The sequence below is a fragment of the Lepisma saccharinum genome, chromosome 22, assembly GCF_977018435.1.
Source record: "Lepisma saccharinum chromosome 22, izLepSacc3.1, whole genome shotgun sequence".
Taxonomy (NCBI): Eukaryota; Metazoa; Arthropoda; class Insecta; order Zygentoma; family Lepismatidae; genus Lepisma; species Lepisma saccharinum.
Window position 1 is genome coordinate 62083921 of NC_139250.1, and position 16416 is coordinate 62100336.

Here is a 16416-nt window from a genome sequence, read left to right on the forward strand (position 1 = left end):
ATCTCGAAGGTACGAGAAGGTTGGCCTGATAAATCGACTGCAGCTGCATAGTTGTTGAACGTCCTTTCACGGTCCCATCGAAGCACGAAGTGAAATTGCTGAAAGACCAGCAATTTCAGGGTATTTGGAGTAGTACCACATAACCTCACCATAAGGCAGCACGTTTATATGCAGCTGACAGAGGGAGCTATAAAATCGCATCGTCACAAGGGAGAAACTCAAACCCTGAAGTAAACTAGTAAAATGAAGGTGATTAGGCCCTGGAATATTTAATGTTTTTTTGAAGAAATGGCGTTCAATGAATGATAAAAAATATTTCCTATAGACATTTATTTTGGCGAGCGAAGAAATATAATGGAATATGCAGGGCGTTTTCCTTGTGATCATTCTGTTGTATTACTTCATTGGAGATTACTTAGAGGTATGTGTACGTATGGAATAGATTGTATGAGTGAATAATCATAAAATCACATCGTCTCCACTAAAATCATTGAATTTGTTAGTTCGTAACTTTCAAAAACACTACAATCCTTATCATTTTGATATGTAAAATGCAAGTAATGTATATTAAACGTTGTTGTAATCATCAAGTAATTGTTGGAGAAGAACATTAACCAATTTAATAAAAAAGTTCAATAAATGTACTTACTGTTCGTCTCCAAGTTCTGTGTTGAATCCATAACAAAGCCCCTCTTCTGTCCAGAGCAATTTCGAAGAGTACTGAAGTGGAAGCCTTGTTAGCTGATCAATAAAATACCTTTCCTGGTCAGTTAACATAACCTATTAAAAATGTGTGGAGAAAATATGTAAGAAAATATTTCTTTGCCGAATAAGATAATAAAACGAATACAATTAATTAAAACTGGAATATGGTACTACAAAATTCTAGTTTCGGAGATTCATTAATAATTCTGAAATATATATATCTTTTTCTAATTATCAACCGTGAACATTTTTATTTAAGAAGTTAAATAAATTGTATTGTTCAATACGATGTTCTCAATATTTATGTATTCCTTTAGTTCATAAAAAAAAAAACATAATTTACACTTTAGGCCAAATGCACTTAGAAGCCTATCAGATGATATTTGTGAATGTGTGTTATTGGAGACAATCATTCCACTGTACAATTGGCTGGTATCGATGGTAAATATTGTAATTATTATAATTAATTAAAAGCAATTGCACTTCTGTGAACAAAAAAAGCAGGATTGAAAATTTAATTATTATGTTTTTTGTGAGTCCTAGTAAATGATATAATATGTTCGTGACACTCATGCAATAATTGGTTATTATTCTTTTTTACTTTGGTAATTTGTATAATTATTATATAAAATAAATAACTGCACGCATATATAATCAACAAAGGAAATGGGAATTCAATTACAAAATGGTTTCTTGAATTTTAGTGATAGAAAAAGGTGAGGCAGTGTGAGTCCCGCCTAGTGTAAGCAAGTTTATCGATCGAAAAGGGCCAGCTGGGGTTAAGTATAAGAAATATTTAAGGAATCTGTTTTTCAAAATACAATGCTACATTTATGTATAAACACAACACCACGTTTGACAGCCAGCCGTTTTCGAACAGGCATGGATTAGGGGAAATTTAATTTTAACTACACAGGTCACCTTTAACTACTCTCTGCCAGCTAACGGGGCTACGGCGCCTAGACATGTAGCTATGTTGTGTTTGTGACTGTCCCCTCGTCCAGCTCATCCTCATGTTCAGGTTTAGCTAAAAGGGGCAAAAATGAGAAGTAAAATAAAACATTTTATCAATCGCTCACGTACATCCCATTACGACGGATTTTTGTTTCCCATTCTCGCAGATAAATAGACCGACTTCTTTCAACTTTTCCATTAACATTATAATGGTCTTCCGATAGGTTGTCGGTAAGTCCGTTGCGTTTACTAATTGTTTACAATGAGCACACTCTGTCTTGTACTGTGACACAAATGAACATGTTATGTAGGCCAAGACCAAATCAACGTTATCTCTTAATCGGAACACACTTACATTTGACACGTCACCACGGTTGTTGACTAACCTAAAAATTACTTTCCGGTGTTGCTAGAAAGCACATAGAATATACTGTGCTCTGTTGTACAGCCAACGGCAAATTAAATAGGAGAAAAATGTTTTCCCGGCGGAAAATAAGTTGGCAAAGCTGCGAACACCGAGGCATTCTTGATAAGACGCTTGAGGAGCGTCGAGCAAACTTTCGTGAAAAGCACAACTCCAGTATCGATGTTCATGCTACACGTGGATTGGCAACTTTCGGGAGCGTTCTGTCTGTCTACACAGTTCTCCCCAAACGCCTGTTTGAAGATGAATCTTCTGCTAGCATTTTATTTTTCAAATGTAGTTCTGATATTGTAGTCATTTTACAATTATTTTTATTTAATCTTATTTTCCTTTGCTTTTATGTTACTTTTATAATTAATCGCTACTATGAACTAATCAGATTAAATTGATGAAGGGACACTTAATAAAGAAATTGCCACACCAGGACTCGAACCCGGAATCTAGAGCGGATAGGTTGGAGAAGACCGTCAATAACTCCCGGCCATGAACTGGCTTATAACATTTGTAATTCGTCAGGAGTACTTTTTGTTCTGTGCATGCCTAATTTCTGCTTTCGGAGAATTAAATTATAAGTGACATTAATCCACACTTTGTTCGGTGGGCACAAGCCACGTATTGTTTGACAGGAGGGACACATATACCAGATACAATCATGGAATTTACTTCAATTGATTGATTGAATTGCTTGATTTTACTTCGCTTCTTGTGCCACTTTTGGCTAATTTGCTAATATGAGGATGAATGAGTGATGATATGATGAAATTGATGAATGGACACTCACAAACATTCATGCCCAGGCCAGGATTCGAACCCGTGAACCCTGGCGTCATAGTGCGATGTGCTAATCAATCGGCCGGCACGTGCTAAACACTACTTTCGGAGATCATTTGGACATGGAAATTTTGATATACAAGTTGCATTTTCTCTACTTACATTCATTATGTCCAAATTGTATCCTAATAGATAATCTCGCAACAACGCAAAATGTTTCAATTGACTCCAATTCGCCATGACTAATATATACTTGACCTACATTTTTTAAATGCAAAATCTGGGCGACGGAAATGTGTCTCAATACGAAAGGAAAAGGAAATTTTTATTAATTACACTAAAAATACTGACCAAAGCAGACTTTATTATATGTGAATAACACTACACACTTAATTCTCTAACAGGGTTTTCTTTGGAATAAGATTCAAGAGGGCTTAGTAGGATTAAGTATCATTCACTACAAAGCAATAGCTATAAACATAAGATAAACCTGAAATGAGGGGTTAGTATTCAGCATAAAAGAAATGCAGCAGGTAAAACGAAATATATATATATATGTAAGGAATAGTTGTGTAAGTGTAAGTTTCTATGTGAAAATTGACTGAGTGGTAGAACTAGAGGCTTTTAAGTCAGGGGTCCAGGTTCGAATACCGGCCTGGTCATTGGTGTTATTTTTTAATGCTCTACTTATCATATCTTCACTCATCTTCATCGTCGCGATTACCCAAAAGTGGCAGAAAAGCGACTCTGAATAACAAAAATTAAAAAGTGAATTAAAAGCTGATAGTAAGATATATTTCATGAGCGATGTTCGATAGCAGTTCTGTTAAGATGTCAAACCTGCAGCATATAGCGAAGTTGTATGATGGATTGACGATACACATTTAATCTAAGCTCACACAAGGATAGTGACTGAGAGAGCCAGAGCAATGCAAAGCAAATAAATTACTTAATCATTGAGAGAAACAATGAATTTCAAGGATGCAAATTTCTACAAATGTCCGAGTTTGAACTCTAAAATAATAATTCTTATGTGACGAATAGTATCATGTTGTACGCCAGTGGGGATTTGAGGTGCTTTGCGTATTGTTGCTCTTCGAAATCATTTTCGTTGTTACCATTCTTGATAAAGGCAGCATTTTACAGTGCTCTTAATTAGTTTCGGTTTTTCTTTCAAGTCCATTTTATGCACAGACAGGCTAATCGGAACTGGGCCTACATTATAGAGTGGGATCCAAGCCTTCATACGTCTCCACCGGGTATAGAACCCAGGGTCCTTGATTGCAAGGCTTGATGTTATCACTACGTCATCGTGAAGGCCCTCCGTAATGGGTTACATCTGCATCGATTAACATAAATTCATTTTAAACATATTTCGGACACTAAATAGAGTTCATTATCACCATAGAGTAGAAATTAGTTATTTTGCGAAAATACGAGGAATACCTATCGCTCATATCTTATTACTATTCATTAGAAAATAAGAATTATTTCATTTCACTCTCACGGTCTATCGTTGCTATTGATTGACGAAACAACAATGCTTCAAGCTCAGAAGGTTAGATTTTTGTTATTTCACGCCATTTTTCTACCATTCTCCGTTCATTTCGATAATAAAGATTGAAGATGCAATAGGTGGAGATAGGATGAAGACCAGGTTTCAAAACCCAGCTATTCGAATTTGAAGCACGTTACGCTAACCAATTTGCCACGGTTTGGCTTCTCAGTTTATCAAATTACTCTATTCCTCATTCAAATTCCAGAGGTAGCAAAGCAACGTAAAGTAACGAAAACAGAAAAGAAAAAATATACATCATCACCCAGCAAATCCACACACAAACCTCTTCTGGCATTAGTTTTCAGAATGGCCTTGAGGATTAAAGATCGCCCACTTCCTGGTTCAGTTCGAGACAATTCAGGTGACTTATCAAAGCTACCCTGAAGCACGAAGGGTTTCTAACCCACTTCGCAGTGAGGTCTTCTATTACCTTTGCCGTTGTTTGTACGTTATTAATATTACAGAAAAATATACTAAACGCACGGCCATGAAAATTGGCAGAATTGCGCATTTGCCACATATGAGAAAAGCAAAGCGACAGCGGTACAAAAGTCGCTGGTACCAGCGCACTGGGTGGCAACGTCAACCGGGCTGCTTTGCCTAGTTCGAGCGTCAGACCTATCTCTCTCCATGCCAATTATGTGTCGTCCCTGACTTTTCGAGCAAATACTGTCAGTTTGTATCACATGGATTTCAAAGACCAACTCTACAACGAGATCTCTTTTTCTCTTAAACCTCCGAACAAACGGGGTTGTGCTCCGAAGTGACAACATCCCAAACATCTGCCAGCCTCCAAATTTCATGGTCATCTGTTTAATATTAACATATGCTAAAATTGTGCATTCTTCACATATAAAGTTATATACCGCGTGAGACACCTAAAAGTACCACCTGAAATAGCGAAGAAACCAGAAACAGTAGCGATGTGAGGTTTGCGGGAAACAATAATATCAAATGGGGCTCGTAAATCGGAGGTATGGGGTGGGTCGAAAAATATCGACAAATGGGGCATCTGGAGCAAAGTCATATTTTTTTTAATGGAACGATATACAATAACATGCATAATATAAAAGAGCACACGCAGAGAAACACAACGCCGATGGTCTCGTGCATCTACTGCACATAGGAACGAAGATATGGCCATGGGAAAATATGTAAACAAACTAACAAGTGGCCCACTTGACCGTCAGTACCACGGCATGTAAGACTTCTCAGGTGCCTGACAGAACTGCCTTTACGCAGAGCAAGTTTTGATAGCAGGTCCACGAGATCGTGTTAGTTCATAGCAAGCAGTCGTAGTGGTAAGAGCTAAGATTATGGTGTTCACAAACATAGAAAAAGCGGACATGATCTTGATTTATGGGGAATGCCGAAAGAATGCCTCAGAAGCCTACCGTGTGTACGCAGAGAGATATCCGGACAGACGACAGCCATCTCGACGTCTGTTTGGTAAGTTATTTATTAAATTAAGAGACACCGGAAGTGTAACACCACGAGCACGTGTGCTGAACAAGCCAACTACAGGTGAGGCAGGTGCAACAAATGTTCTCGCCGCTGTTGCTGTGAATCCGCACGTTAGCTCCCGTGAAATTGCCAGGGATGCTGGGATGAGTCAGCGAAGTGTATTGCGCATTCTGCACACACAATAGATTCACTCATATCATATCTCCCTCCATCAGGAACTTCACGGGAATGATTCTGTGGACCGTGTTCGGTTTTTCACATGGTTGTTACGACACGACACACCCGGTTTGTCACGTATCCTCTTCACTGACGAGGCAACTTTTACCAATCATGGAAATGTCAACCTTAGGAACATGCACTATTGGTCGGTGACAAATCCACATTGGCTTCGCCAAGTGGAACGCCAGCGCCCATGGAGTGTGAACGTGTGGTGTGGTATAGTGGGTGAACATCTCATTGGCCCTTTTTTATACAAGGGACACTGAATGCTGACCGATACATACAGTTTTTACAACATGAACTGCCTGTACTATTGGAGGACATACCACTTCAGACAAGGAGGGACATGTGGTACCAACGTGACGGGTGCCCAGCTCACAGTGCAAGACGCGCTACAGCATGTGTGGAATATACATTTCCAAATCGTTGGATTGGACGTGGAGGGCCTGTCAAATGGCCGGCTCGTTCCCCAGATTTGACACCGTTAGACTTTTTCCTGTTAGGAAAGCTGAAGGACATTGTCTACCGGGATGTGCCAACAACTCCAGAGGATATGCAACACCACATTACTTTTATATTATGCATGTTATTGTATATCGTTCCATTAAAAAAAATATGACTTTGCTCCAGATGCCCCATTTGTCGATATTTTTCGACCCACCCAATACCTCCGATTTACGAGCCCCATTTGATATTAATGTTTCCCGCAAACCTCACATCGCTACTGTTTCTGGTTTCTTCGCTATTTCAGGTGGTACTTTTAGGTGCCTCACGCGGTATAACATCAGCATTGGTACATTTTATAAAATGATGAATGATAAGTTAACTAAAGAGGGAAGGAAAAATCATTTTGCATATAAACTAGTACGTTGAGGGTTCCATTATAATGAACTGACAGACACAAATGCTAAATGATCACAGAACGAACATATTACTATTATATGCAGATTTGTTATCAAGAGTTAAAAACAAAATTGATGAAATTTAGGAGATATGGTTTAAACAAAAATTTACGTATTTGTGTTATTCATATAAACATTTACTCAATTTAAACAGTAAGACTCCATGGTTTATATATGTAATATACCCCGAAAATTGTTAATTTGAGTACTAAGATTGAGATCAGGTCGCATCATGTTAAATCACCATTTACATAAAAATAATTTACTTAATTCACCTAAGTGCAAATGCAAAGTATACCAAAAAAATATGGTCATTATGATATATTTCAAACCTGAGGAAGATACGTTTCAAAAAAATAATAAAAATCTCCAAACTTCTTCATCCTCTTCAATATCGGCACCAGATAATATATATATATATATATATTCAAAATTTACAATTTCATGTAACAATATCGTGTATGATTTAAAACATACGAAGGTAAAAAGATGGCAAATCAAATTCTCATTAAGTAACTTTCCCCAATGCATAAAGAACACATACTTAAAATTATATAATATTCATTTGATGTATGTGTTATTTATACATTGGGGAAAGTCACTTAAAGAGAAATTGATTTGCCACATTTTTACATTTAGTTGTTTTAGCTGTAAAACTGAACTATAAAAATATAAAATTTATGTATGCTCTTATCAAATTATTTCTTTTTGCTCTCCATGCACAGTCAATAGTTCTCAATAGAAGGAATTCAATGCATCCATGGTACTACAACCCACCTTCAGCCTTGGTCTATTTCTATTTTCTTTTCCTTCTTCCTCTTCGGCTCCTCCTTCTAGTTGTCCACTTTCAGCAATTGAAGACTAAAATTGGTAAACGCTGTAAGTGCCACAATAATTCAAATACGGCTTTCCACTTTAAACTGTGAAATGTGCCATGCTTTATAATGTGGTAAACGTGAAATGTGGCTGCTAGCCCTCTAAGTAGTTCAAAGGGCGTGTAAAGAGATCACTAATGTACACGTTCTTACGGGTTGATGTGCGGAACGATGCGATTTTCCAACACTTTCGCTTTTGGCACTTACAACGTTTACCACTTTTAGTCCTCAATTATTTTGTTACATATCGTATGCTGCCCTCCCATCTCTGTTGTAGGTGTCCAATACATTGGTATTTGGAGAGCATTTCCTACAGATCTTATCTAGAATCCTTGTTGTATTTAATGTAAGTAAATTTTTTTTTCAATTAACACTTCATAATTCTAACGTCTGCATCATTCTATCATCTCTCCATTATATAATATTATTCTACTACCATTCCCATGTAACTTTATCACTGCTTGTTCTCTTGTTCCAAATAAACTGATGTTTTCTGCATTTCCTTCGAATTGTGCTTGTTTAAGAAAAAAATATTTTTGATTTTTTATCTCCTTGCAACTGCGTTATTGTATATGTTTAATGTGTTACTGGACCGTTCCTATGTTTTAATACACTGGTTACTCAAAAGGAGTTGGTGATTTCATTCTGAATTCTGATGCAGATTTGTACTCTAATCTAAGTGTAATTCATATTTTCCCCGCTAATTGGTTTGTCACTAACTTTCGATGGTACCTACGTAATTACGTTGCATTACAACAACAGTTTTCGTGGCGAACAGACGCAAGTTGAAAGCGTGGATAAATACCAATGTGTTTTGTTGCTGGACTTTTTAGGTGTAAAAAATAATGGTGATGAGAGTCATTCTTATTGCTTTATTGTCATTTGTTGATTACACAACGAGTACCAACACTGAATTGATAGGATACCATGTAACTTAACCAGCCCCCGTGACGCAGTGGTTAGCACATCGCTCTACGACGCCAGGGGTTCCGGGTTCGAATCCTGGCCGGGGCAAGGATGTTTGTGAGTGTTCATTCATCAATTTAATTATATCACCATCCATCCCCATCTTCGCAAATTAGCCAAAAGTGTCAGAAAAAGCGAAGTAAAATATGCAAATAAATCAATCAACCATGTAACTTAATTAGGTTGAGATTATCGGAAACGTCTTACCCCTCATACAACCTACACTGGGACTAATTCCATGAGTATACATAAATCCTAAAGGAATGAAATTGCGTTGTGTAAAGTGTGATGTGTTGCTTTCGGTGAGCAAATACACCAGACCTCTCAGGATTATGGAAAATAAAATTAACCCTTTCACGTACCTCGTCGTCAGTGCGGTTTTTATTCCTGTTTTCCTGTCTTAATAATCATTTGCATACCTTAATGGTTAACTTATTTTCTTTTTATGTAGTGTTTCTTCTACTTTGACTAATCGTGACGATGGGGATGAGTGATGATGCGATGAGGAGACGCACACCAACAACCCCAATGCTCAGCCCGAGGAAACTAATCTGGGAACTTAGGTGGCGAGATTTAAAGATCAATTTACGTTGCGTAAAGATTTTGTGTTCACTGGGCATCCGGAGAGTATTATTCCATTCGCTCTCTGCCACTTGGCCAAGTTAATATGGATGCAAGAATTAATGCCAAACTTAAGCCTTCGTTCTGGGGGTTGTGAATACACGATTCAATGCACTCGGCCACAGATGGTGAACTGATCACCTGGGCGGTTATCGAAATCCGGTAAATTAAAACACACTAAACATTGGCACTTATTATACGTGTATTATAATTTAGTATTGTGATATACACACTCTACAGTAGTTCCTCATATTCTGGACCATTTCATTCATAAGTATGAACACATTCTATGTTTGTAAATGCGCATCACTTGGTTCTTTGGAAGTTTATTGATGGTTCCAGAAGATACAATTCAACTTATATGTGTGTCGCCCCTGTCAACACATGCTCTTTAAGCACTAAACTTTTCAATCTATGTTATAAATATCTATGTTGGTAAGAATTAGTGTTGAATCCTTTCTCTAAAAATTGTTAGATTTCTTACCATAAAAATGTTATTGTTAATGTTACATTAGGTAATGAATTGTTTAACTTAAATCAGGAAAAAATGCCGAAACTATGGAAATATAAAACAAATATGTAGTAACCATGGTAAATTGTAAACAAAATTATGATATAAAAGAGCTAGACTTTTGTAAGCCTACGGGACATTCTCCTGGTTGCCGAAAGGCTGATGGTTCAGGGGACGTTGGGTAATATCTTGCTTCAATGATCGGATTGGCTGGTGTACTTGTACTCCATTTGGCAGATATTCCACAAACCCAACTCTGAATAAAGTGTTCTCCTGCAACATCAAAAAGACCAGGGTTATAAACTTCGGTAGAACTAATAGCTTTAGGCCTACAAGTTATACCGGGTGAATTGTCTGTTTGAATAGTATTTGTATATCATCGGAAGTTTAAATAAATCTCCGAGTAAAAGATCTGGATGATCTTTTTTTTTCAAACCTAAATAGGTGATAATTAAAAATAAATCCTGCACCACAGACCTCGCTAGGCCTTGGTCCTACTAACCCTTAGAAGCCTTTGACAAGTCCGATAAAAGGGTTGTAACCGGAATAACATAAAGCCCTAAAGGCAGAAGGTGCGTGTCATATGACTGGATTACGATAATTTCCTGCAATATAACTTCCATTGTTTTTTTAATGAAAATTCTTTCAAATGTGTGTACAAATAGTGAAGTATTATTGTGTCAATTTAGAATCCATTAATATTTACAGTGCGTTGCGCTAACCACTCCACTTTGGAATTAACGTCCGTGATCCTCGTTCCACACCTGGCTCCCCTCTAAGACTACATAAAAAAGTAAAGAACTATTATCGATGTTGAATGATTGAGTTGGTTATTAGGTTCACTTTATGCACAGTAAGGCTAATCGGGACTGGAATTATAGTTTAAAGTTGAATCCGAACCACTTGTGCCTCCTCCGGATACCGAATAAAGGATCCCTTGATTTAAAGGCAACGACGATAACACCGGCGCCATCGGGAAAACCCTATGATATCCATGTAAATAATCCTAACATTATTTTACAGTTTCATGTTTTTAAATACCTTACATTTATCCTAATTTTAGTTTGTGAAATTCAATTCTCTTCTCCTAAGAATTAAATCCATTCTGGAACGCGATCTGTTAACCATAATACCGTTGAATATGTGGAATGTGGATGTTTTGAAATTCAAGCGCGTGTATGTATGTAATTGATCTTCATTTCATAGGAACTTCTGTATATTTCTTGGGAAGTCTCTTTCTAGGCGTGAATAACAGACCGTCCTCTTTACAAATAAAGCAAGTTGCTCAACCTGTCGTTCAAAAATGTTTGATATCATTTTGTAATTTTATGTCGGTTTTCTTCCACTAATCTCGACGATGAGGATGATGGAATTGATAAAGGGACACACTCAATGGAAACAAATGCACAGACCGGTATTTGAACCATCTGAGCCATCTGGGAGGTCCTATGTTCGTGCTTGTAACGGGACACACTTTCAGTGTTAATCTGAGATTGGCTTTGTCTAACAATATTTTTGGTGTCCTGCTACACCATTTGTCTTTACACCACACCAAGTATGGAGACCTTTAACACTCGATTAGGCGTTGTGCTACACTAATTAATGTGTGGTTTCATTTTTAGTGGCAACTCAGTTGCATACCTTTTAGAATGTACAAACTTAAAACAATAACATTTTGTCGTAAATAAAAATAAATGAAAAGTTTTAAAATTGTCCAGTCAATGAAATATCATATTAATTCACTCACTTGCCACTTAGGAATGAATCATTTGGTAAGATTATCACAGAACAAGTATTATATAAATTCAAAACAGGAACAATATCACCTAAAAATATATTTCACGTACCTGCTCCAACATGTTACTAAACGAAATTAGTGGCATTGTCAAATTTCTGTGAAAATTCTCAACCGTCTGCAAACTGTGTTTATCTATATTTGAAACAGCCGTCACAAATGCCTTGTACACATCTCCTTCCGGGTTACTGTAGTTATATGTTCCGTTCATAAACACTCTGAAATTAAAATATTATAAAATTATTTTATTTTTCTAGCTAATAATTTTAACCAAATATTTCTGCTTACACGACATTCATATTAAAAATATTACATAATTGTCGTGGCCGGTACCCACGGCGGAGAACATGGAAGCCATTAGCTCAGTCAATAACGATTTCTTGTCTGGAATAATTCCGTAAAAGCTGAATTGTGGTCAGTTCTTAGACCACAATTAATAGGGAAAAATTCAAAACATCAACAACAGATAATATTCTAGAAGCGAAAATATGTCATGGGAACGATAGTATGCCAATAGAGACAATGGCATTGAAGACACTTGTCTTAACCGGTTCTTCAGATTAATTATTTACAGGGATCCCACTGACTAGGATTAGATACCCTATTATTGTCACAGTTAATTGAAATCCCAAAGTACGTGATGAAGTCAGGAAATGCAAGATAGGAGTGAGAATATCATTGAAAAGACAGGAAAAGGTTTTAAGAGACTTCCAGACCTTGAAAAGTCAGGGAACAACTTGCATGATTTTAGCTTGCACACAATACGTTTTGCCCTCCTTTGGGAATAACATTACATGTAAAAATTATATTTTATTGTATTTTTCATTTATTTTCAAACGATTTCAACAAACGTGATTCATTTGGATTTGTATAACTTGCAAAGGTCAAGTATAACACTTTTTTTAATAAGTTACATCATTATACAATCGTCTATAAAACTATCTAAAAATACTTGGAAAAATCAGGAATTTTGATTTTGCAAATTTCGTGTTGCCCTCTCATCTATCACCGCCCACACACACATTTTGCTTATTGTTGGCTACTTGCTTTGCTTCTATTAAATTAAAATAATTCGTGAGTTTGATAAGAGGTTATTATAATTCACTGGATTCCTGTAGTCTGTCAGTGTCACACTACAATGTTTCGCTGTCTGACAGAAATAACGTTAGTGTCGGCTGTCAATATTTGTCAGGCTGTTGCATACATATAGGTTAGAAAATGCAGTTCTGCAAGAATTGCTAGCATCGAAATGTGCAAAACGTCATAGAATATACGAATATTGTCTATAAAGATGCACAAGTCAACAAAATATAACATAGAATCAATGCTTCGTATTGAAATGTGTCTCCAATAATTTCTCTACACATAATTGCCCAAATAGACACATACATATCTATATATGTATGTACTCTATATGTGTGGGTGTGTACGCATGTGTATTTTCAAGACATTACATTCTGTGGCACTCGAGTAGTGTAATTGATGATATAACCAGGACGAGAAAGTATGAACCCCCCCTCAGGCAGATTTGGCTACACTTAAAACTAGCTCAACATGCCCATATGAGTTTTTTGCTCAATTGTGGCACCCTGTCTAATCCAAGATTTTTGTAAAAATGCCCTCGGGAATTTCCCGTGAAAGTATGACCCCCTCAGATTGATTTGCCTACACTTATAAAAGGCACATCTGCCAGATTGTTGTCCATAAATTTGTTAAAAATATGCCCCTCTTGATATTTTTTTTGGATACACTTAAAATTAAGCCAAAAAGTCACCCACACCCACCCACACCTACACACATACACACCTACACACACCCACACCCACCCACACCCACCCACATACACACACACACCCACCCACATTCACACATATTTATTTCCGGTCTATTTTCGGTTAATTCCGGCCCATTTCTGGTCATTTCCGGTCACTTCCGGTCCATTTCCGGTCAATTCCGGCCTATTTCTGGCTATTTCCGGTCACTTCCGGTCTACTTCCGGTCCACTTCCGGTCAATTCCGGCCCTTTTCTGGCCATTTCCGGTCACTTCCGGTTCACTTCCGGTCCACTTCCGGTCAATTCCGGCCCATTTCCAGTTATTTCCGGCCATTTCCGGTCACTTCCGGTCCACTTCCGGTCAATTCCGGCCCATTTCCAGTTATTTCCGGCCATTTCCGGTTTACTTCCGGTCCACTTCCGGTCTACTTGTGGCCTATTTCTGGTTTATTTCAATTGTATCATGTTGTGCAACAAATTATTACCCAATATTAAGCAATAAATTATTAGGGATGTGTTGTTTTGTGATTGGTTGTGTGATGATGTGTTATATTCTGATTGGCTTATTGTTTCAGATGTTTTCAATGCGGTCCGTGCTTAGGCTATATAAAGAGATTTTGCATTGCATATCAGCCAGTATTGTGAGAGTGGTTGAAGAGAAAGGGTGTGTTGTTGCAGTGCTGCTCATATTTTTTAAACACAAAAATATAGCAGATTTGTATAAATTGAATTATAGGTTTGTTTGATTTAATATACAGAATTTTTTATTATTCATATCAAACATATTTGTAATATATTGAACAAAGGGTTTATATCTGCCCCAGTTTGTTATACATGACACATGGTATTAGGTTATTGTTTTTTCTAGGACATGCTTGTGTAGACATGCATTTGTGCTAGGGCAGTGCTTCTGTACTTATTCTATTTTTGTGCATGTAGGCTATCAGCTTTATACAACCTGTCATAGGTTTATTAAGTATAGAGTTTTGATTTGAACCCCAAGAAATTTTATATAAATACCAAAGCCAAAAATATTAACACACATACACACACACACACACACACACACACACTAAATATACAAAGCACACTGCTGAACCCAACTGATATTTTTTATTAAGCATAGAATTTTGATTTGAATCCCAAGAAATATATATAATAAACCAATAATAAAAATGCCAAATCAAAAACATTGAAATCAATGCAAAAAGAATATATCCAGCCCCAATTGGGCTAAGCATCAAAAGAATTGTAATCCAGACAAATGCAGAACACCCACAAAAATATGACCTAAATGCCATAGAAAATATAGCATGGAATATTTCACATATAAACATATAGATACTTGTTCTGCACAGTCATCAACATTGCCCCCACAACCATCTACATCTGGTCTGAAAAGAAAGCATGAAACACCTGTTAATGCTAGACCGGCAAAGCAGAAACGCTATGAACCCATCCATAGCAGTTTTGCTGGCCAACTTAGGGATTACCGGTTTGTATCAGAGCAAAAATGTGATATTAAGAATTTTTTGAACAGTATAAATTCTGATGTGCAGGCAATTCTAAATGCACAAAATGGCTCTTATAAGCTGTCTCTCAAATTGTTTACAAAATATAAGAAACCAAACGGCACAAATTTACACAGCCCCACATAACAGAAACTGTACCTGTATATTCAAATCCAAATTCAGACAAAATAATAAGCAGTTTGATAGATCAATTGAATATTAAACACACTGAATTTGCAGCAAAAGAATCGGGATGGAGCCTATGCGGATCTGCACACAAGCTCTATGTTAATATTTCTGAATTCAGCACATTACAAGGATCTACATATCTGCCATTACCTGCCAATATTAAAAACAAAACAGCCGTGGTTAACATAAAAAAATAATGATGAGAAATGCTATTTGTGGTGTATTTTAGCTGCTTTGTATCCAGTTTTAAGGCATCCTGAGAGAATAAGTTATTATAAACAGCATGAACATAATTTGGTGAAGCAATGGAGGGCTTAAAATATCCAATGTCTGTTCAGAATATTGATAAATTTGAAAAAAAGGCCCGAGATATCAATGGTAAACAATTATCTATTAATGTTTTTATTTGTTCTACTGGCCGTGGCAATTGCTTGATAGATCATCACAGAATCAGTATACTTCATGATGATTCTGCTGTTCCGATTGATTTGCTCTTAATTGAAGAAGATGACACATATCATTACACTCTGATTCATAATCTTGAAGCTTTAGTCAGAAAACAACTAGACAAATTTAATAGAATATTTAAGTTGTGCAGAAGATGTTTAACTGTATTTGATGGTCAAAAATGGTGAATGGGGTTCGGGAAGTGAATGCAGAAATTGCTAAAAACAAGTTAATTGAACATTTAAAATACTGTGGCAATCATAAACCTGTTCATATGTTTATGCCTAATCCAAGTGAAAATGCCAAATTTAAAAAATTTGAAGCCTTGTTGGAACACCCAGCATATATAGTCTGTGATTTTGAATCAAACCTTAAACCCCTTGCATTCTGCAACCCAGATCCTGATGAATCTTCAATTACACCATACCAGTTACATGAACCTTCTAGTTTTTATTATGTTGTTGTACAGGATGGTGTTGTTAGTAAAGAATATTTATACATGGGAGCAGAAGCCATCAAAGAATTTGCACATAGAATAGAAAATGAGTGCCATAACATAGCATCTAATATCTTATTAAAATCAAAACCTATGTTGCCTTTAACAGAGAAACAGATTGAAGATTTCAACAATGCAGAAAAAATGCCCGGCATGTGATTCTGAATTTTCAGATACAAATATCAAGGTGAAACACCATTCTCATACAGATGGTAAATTCTTAATGGCCCTGTG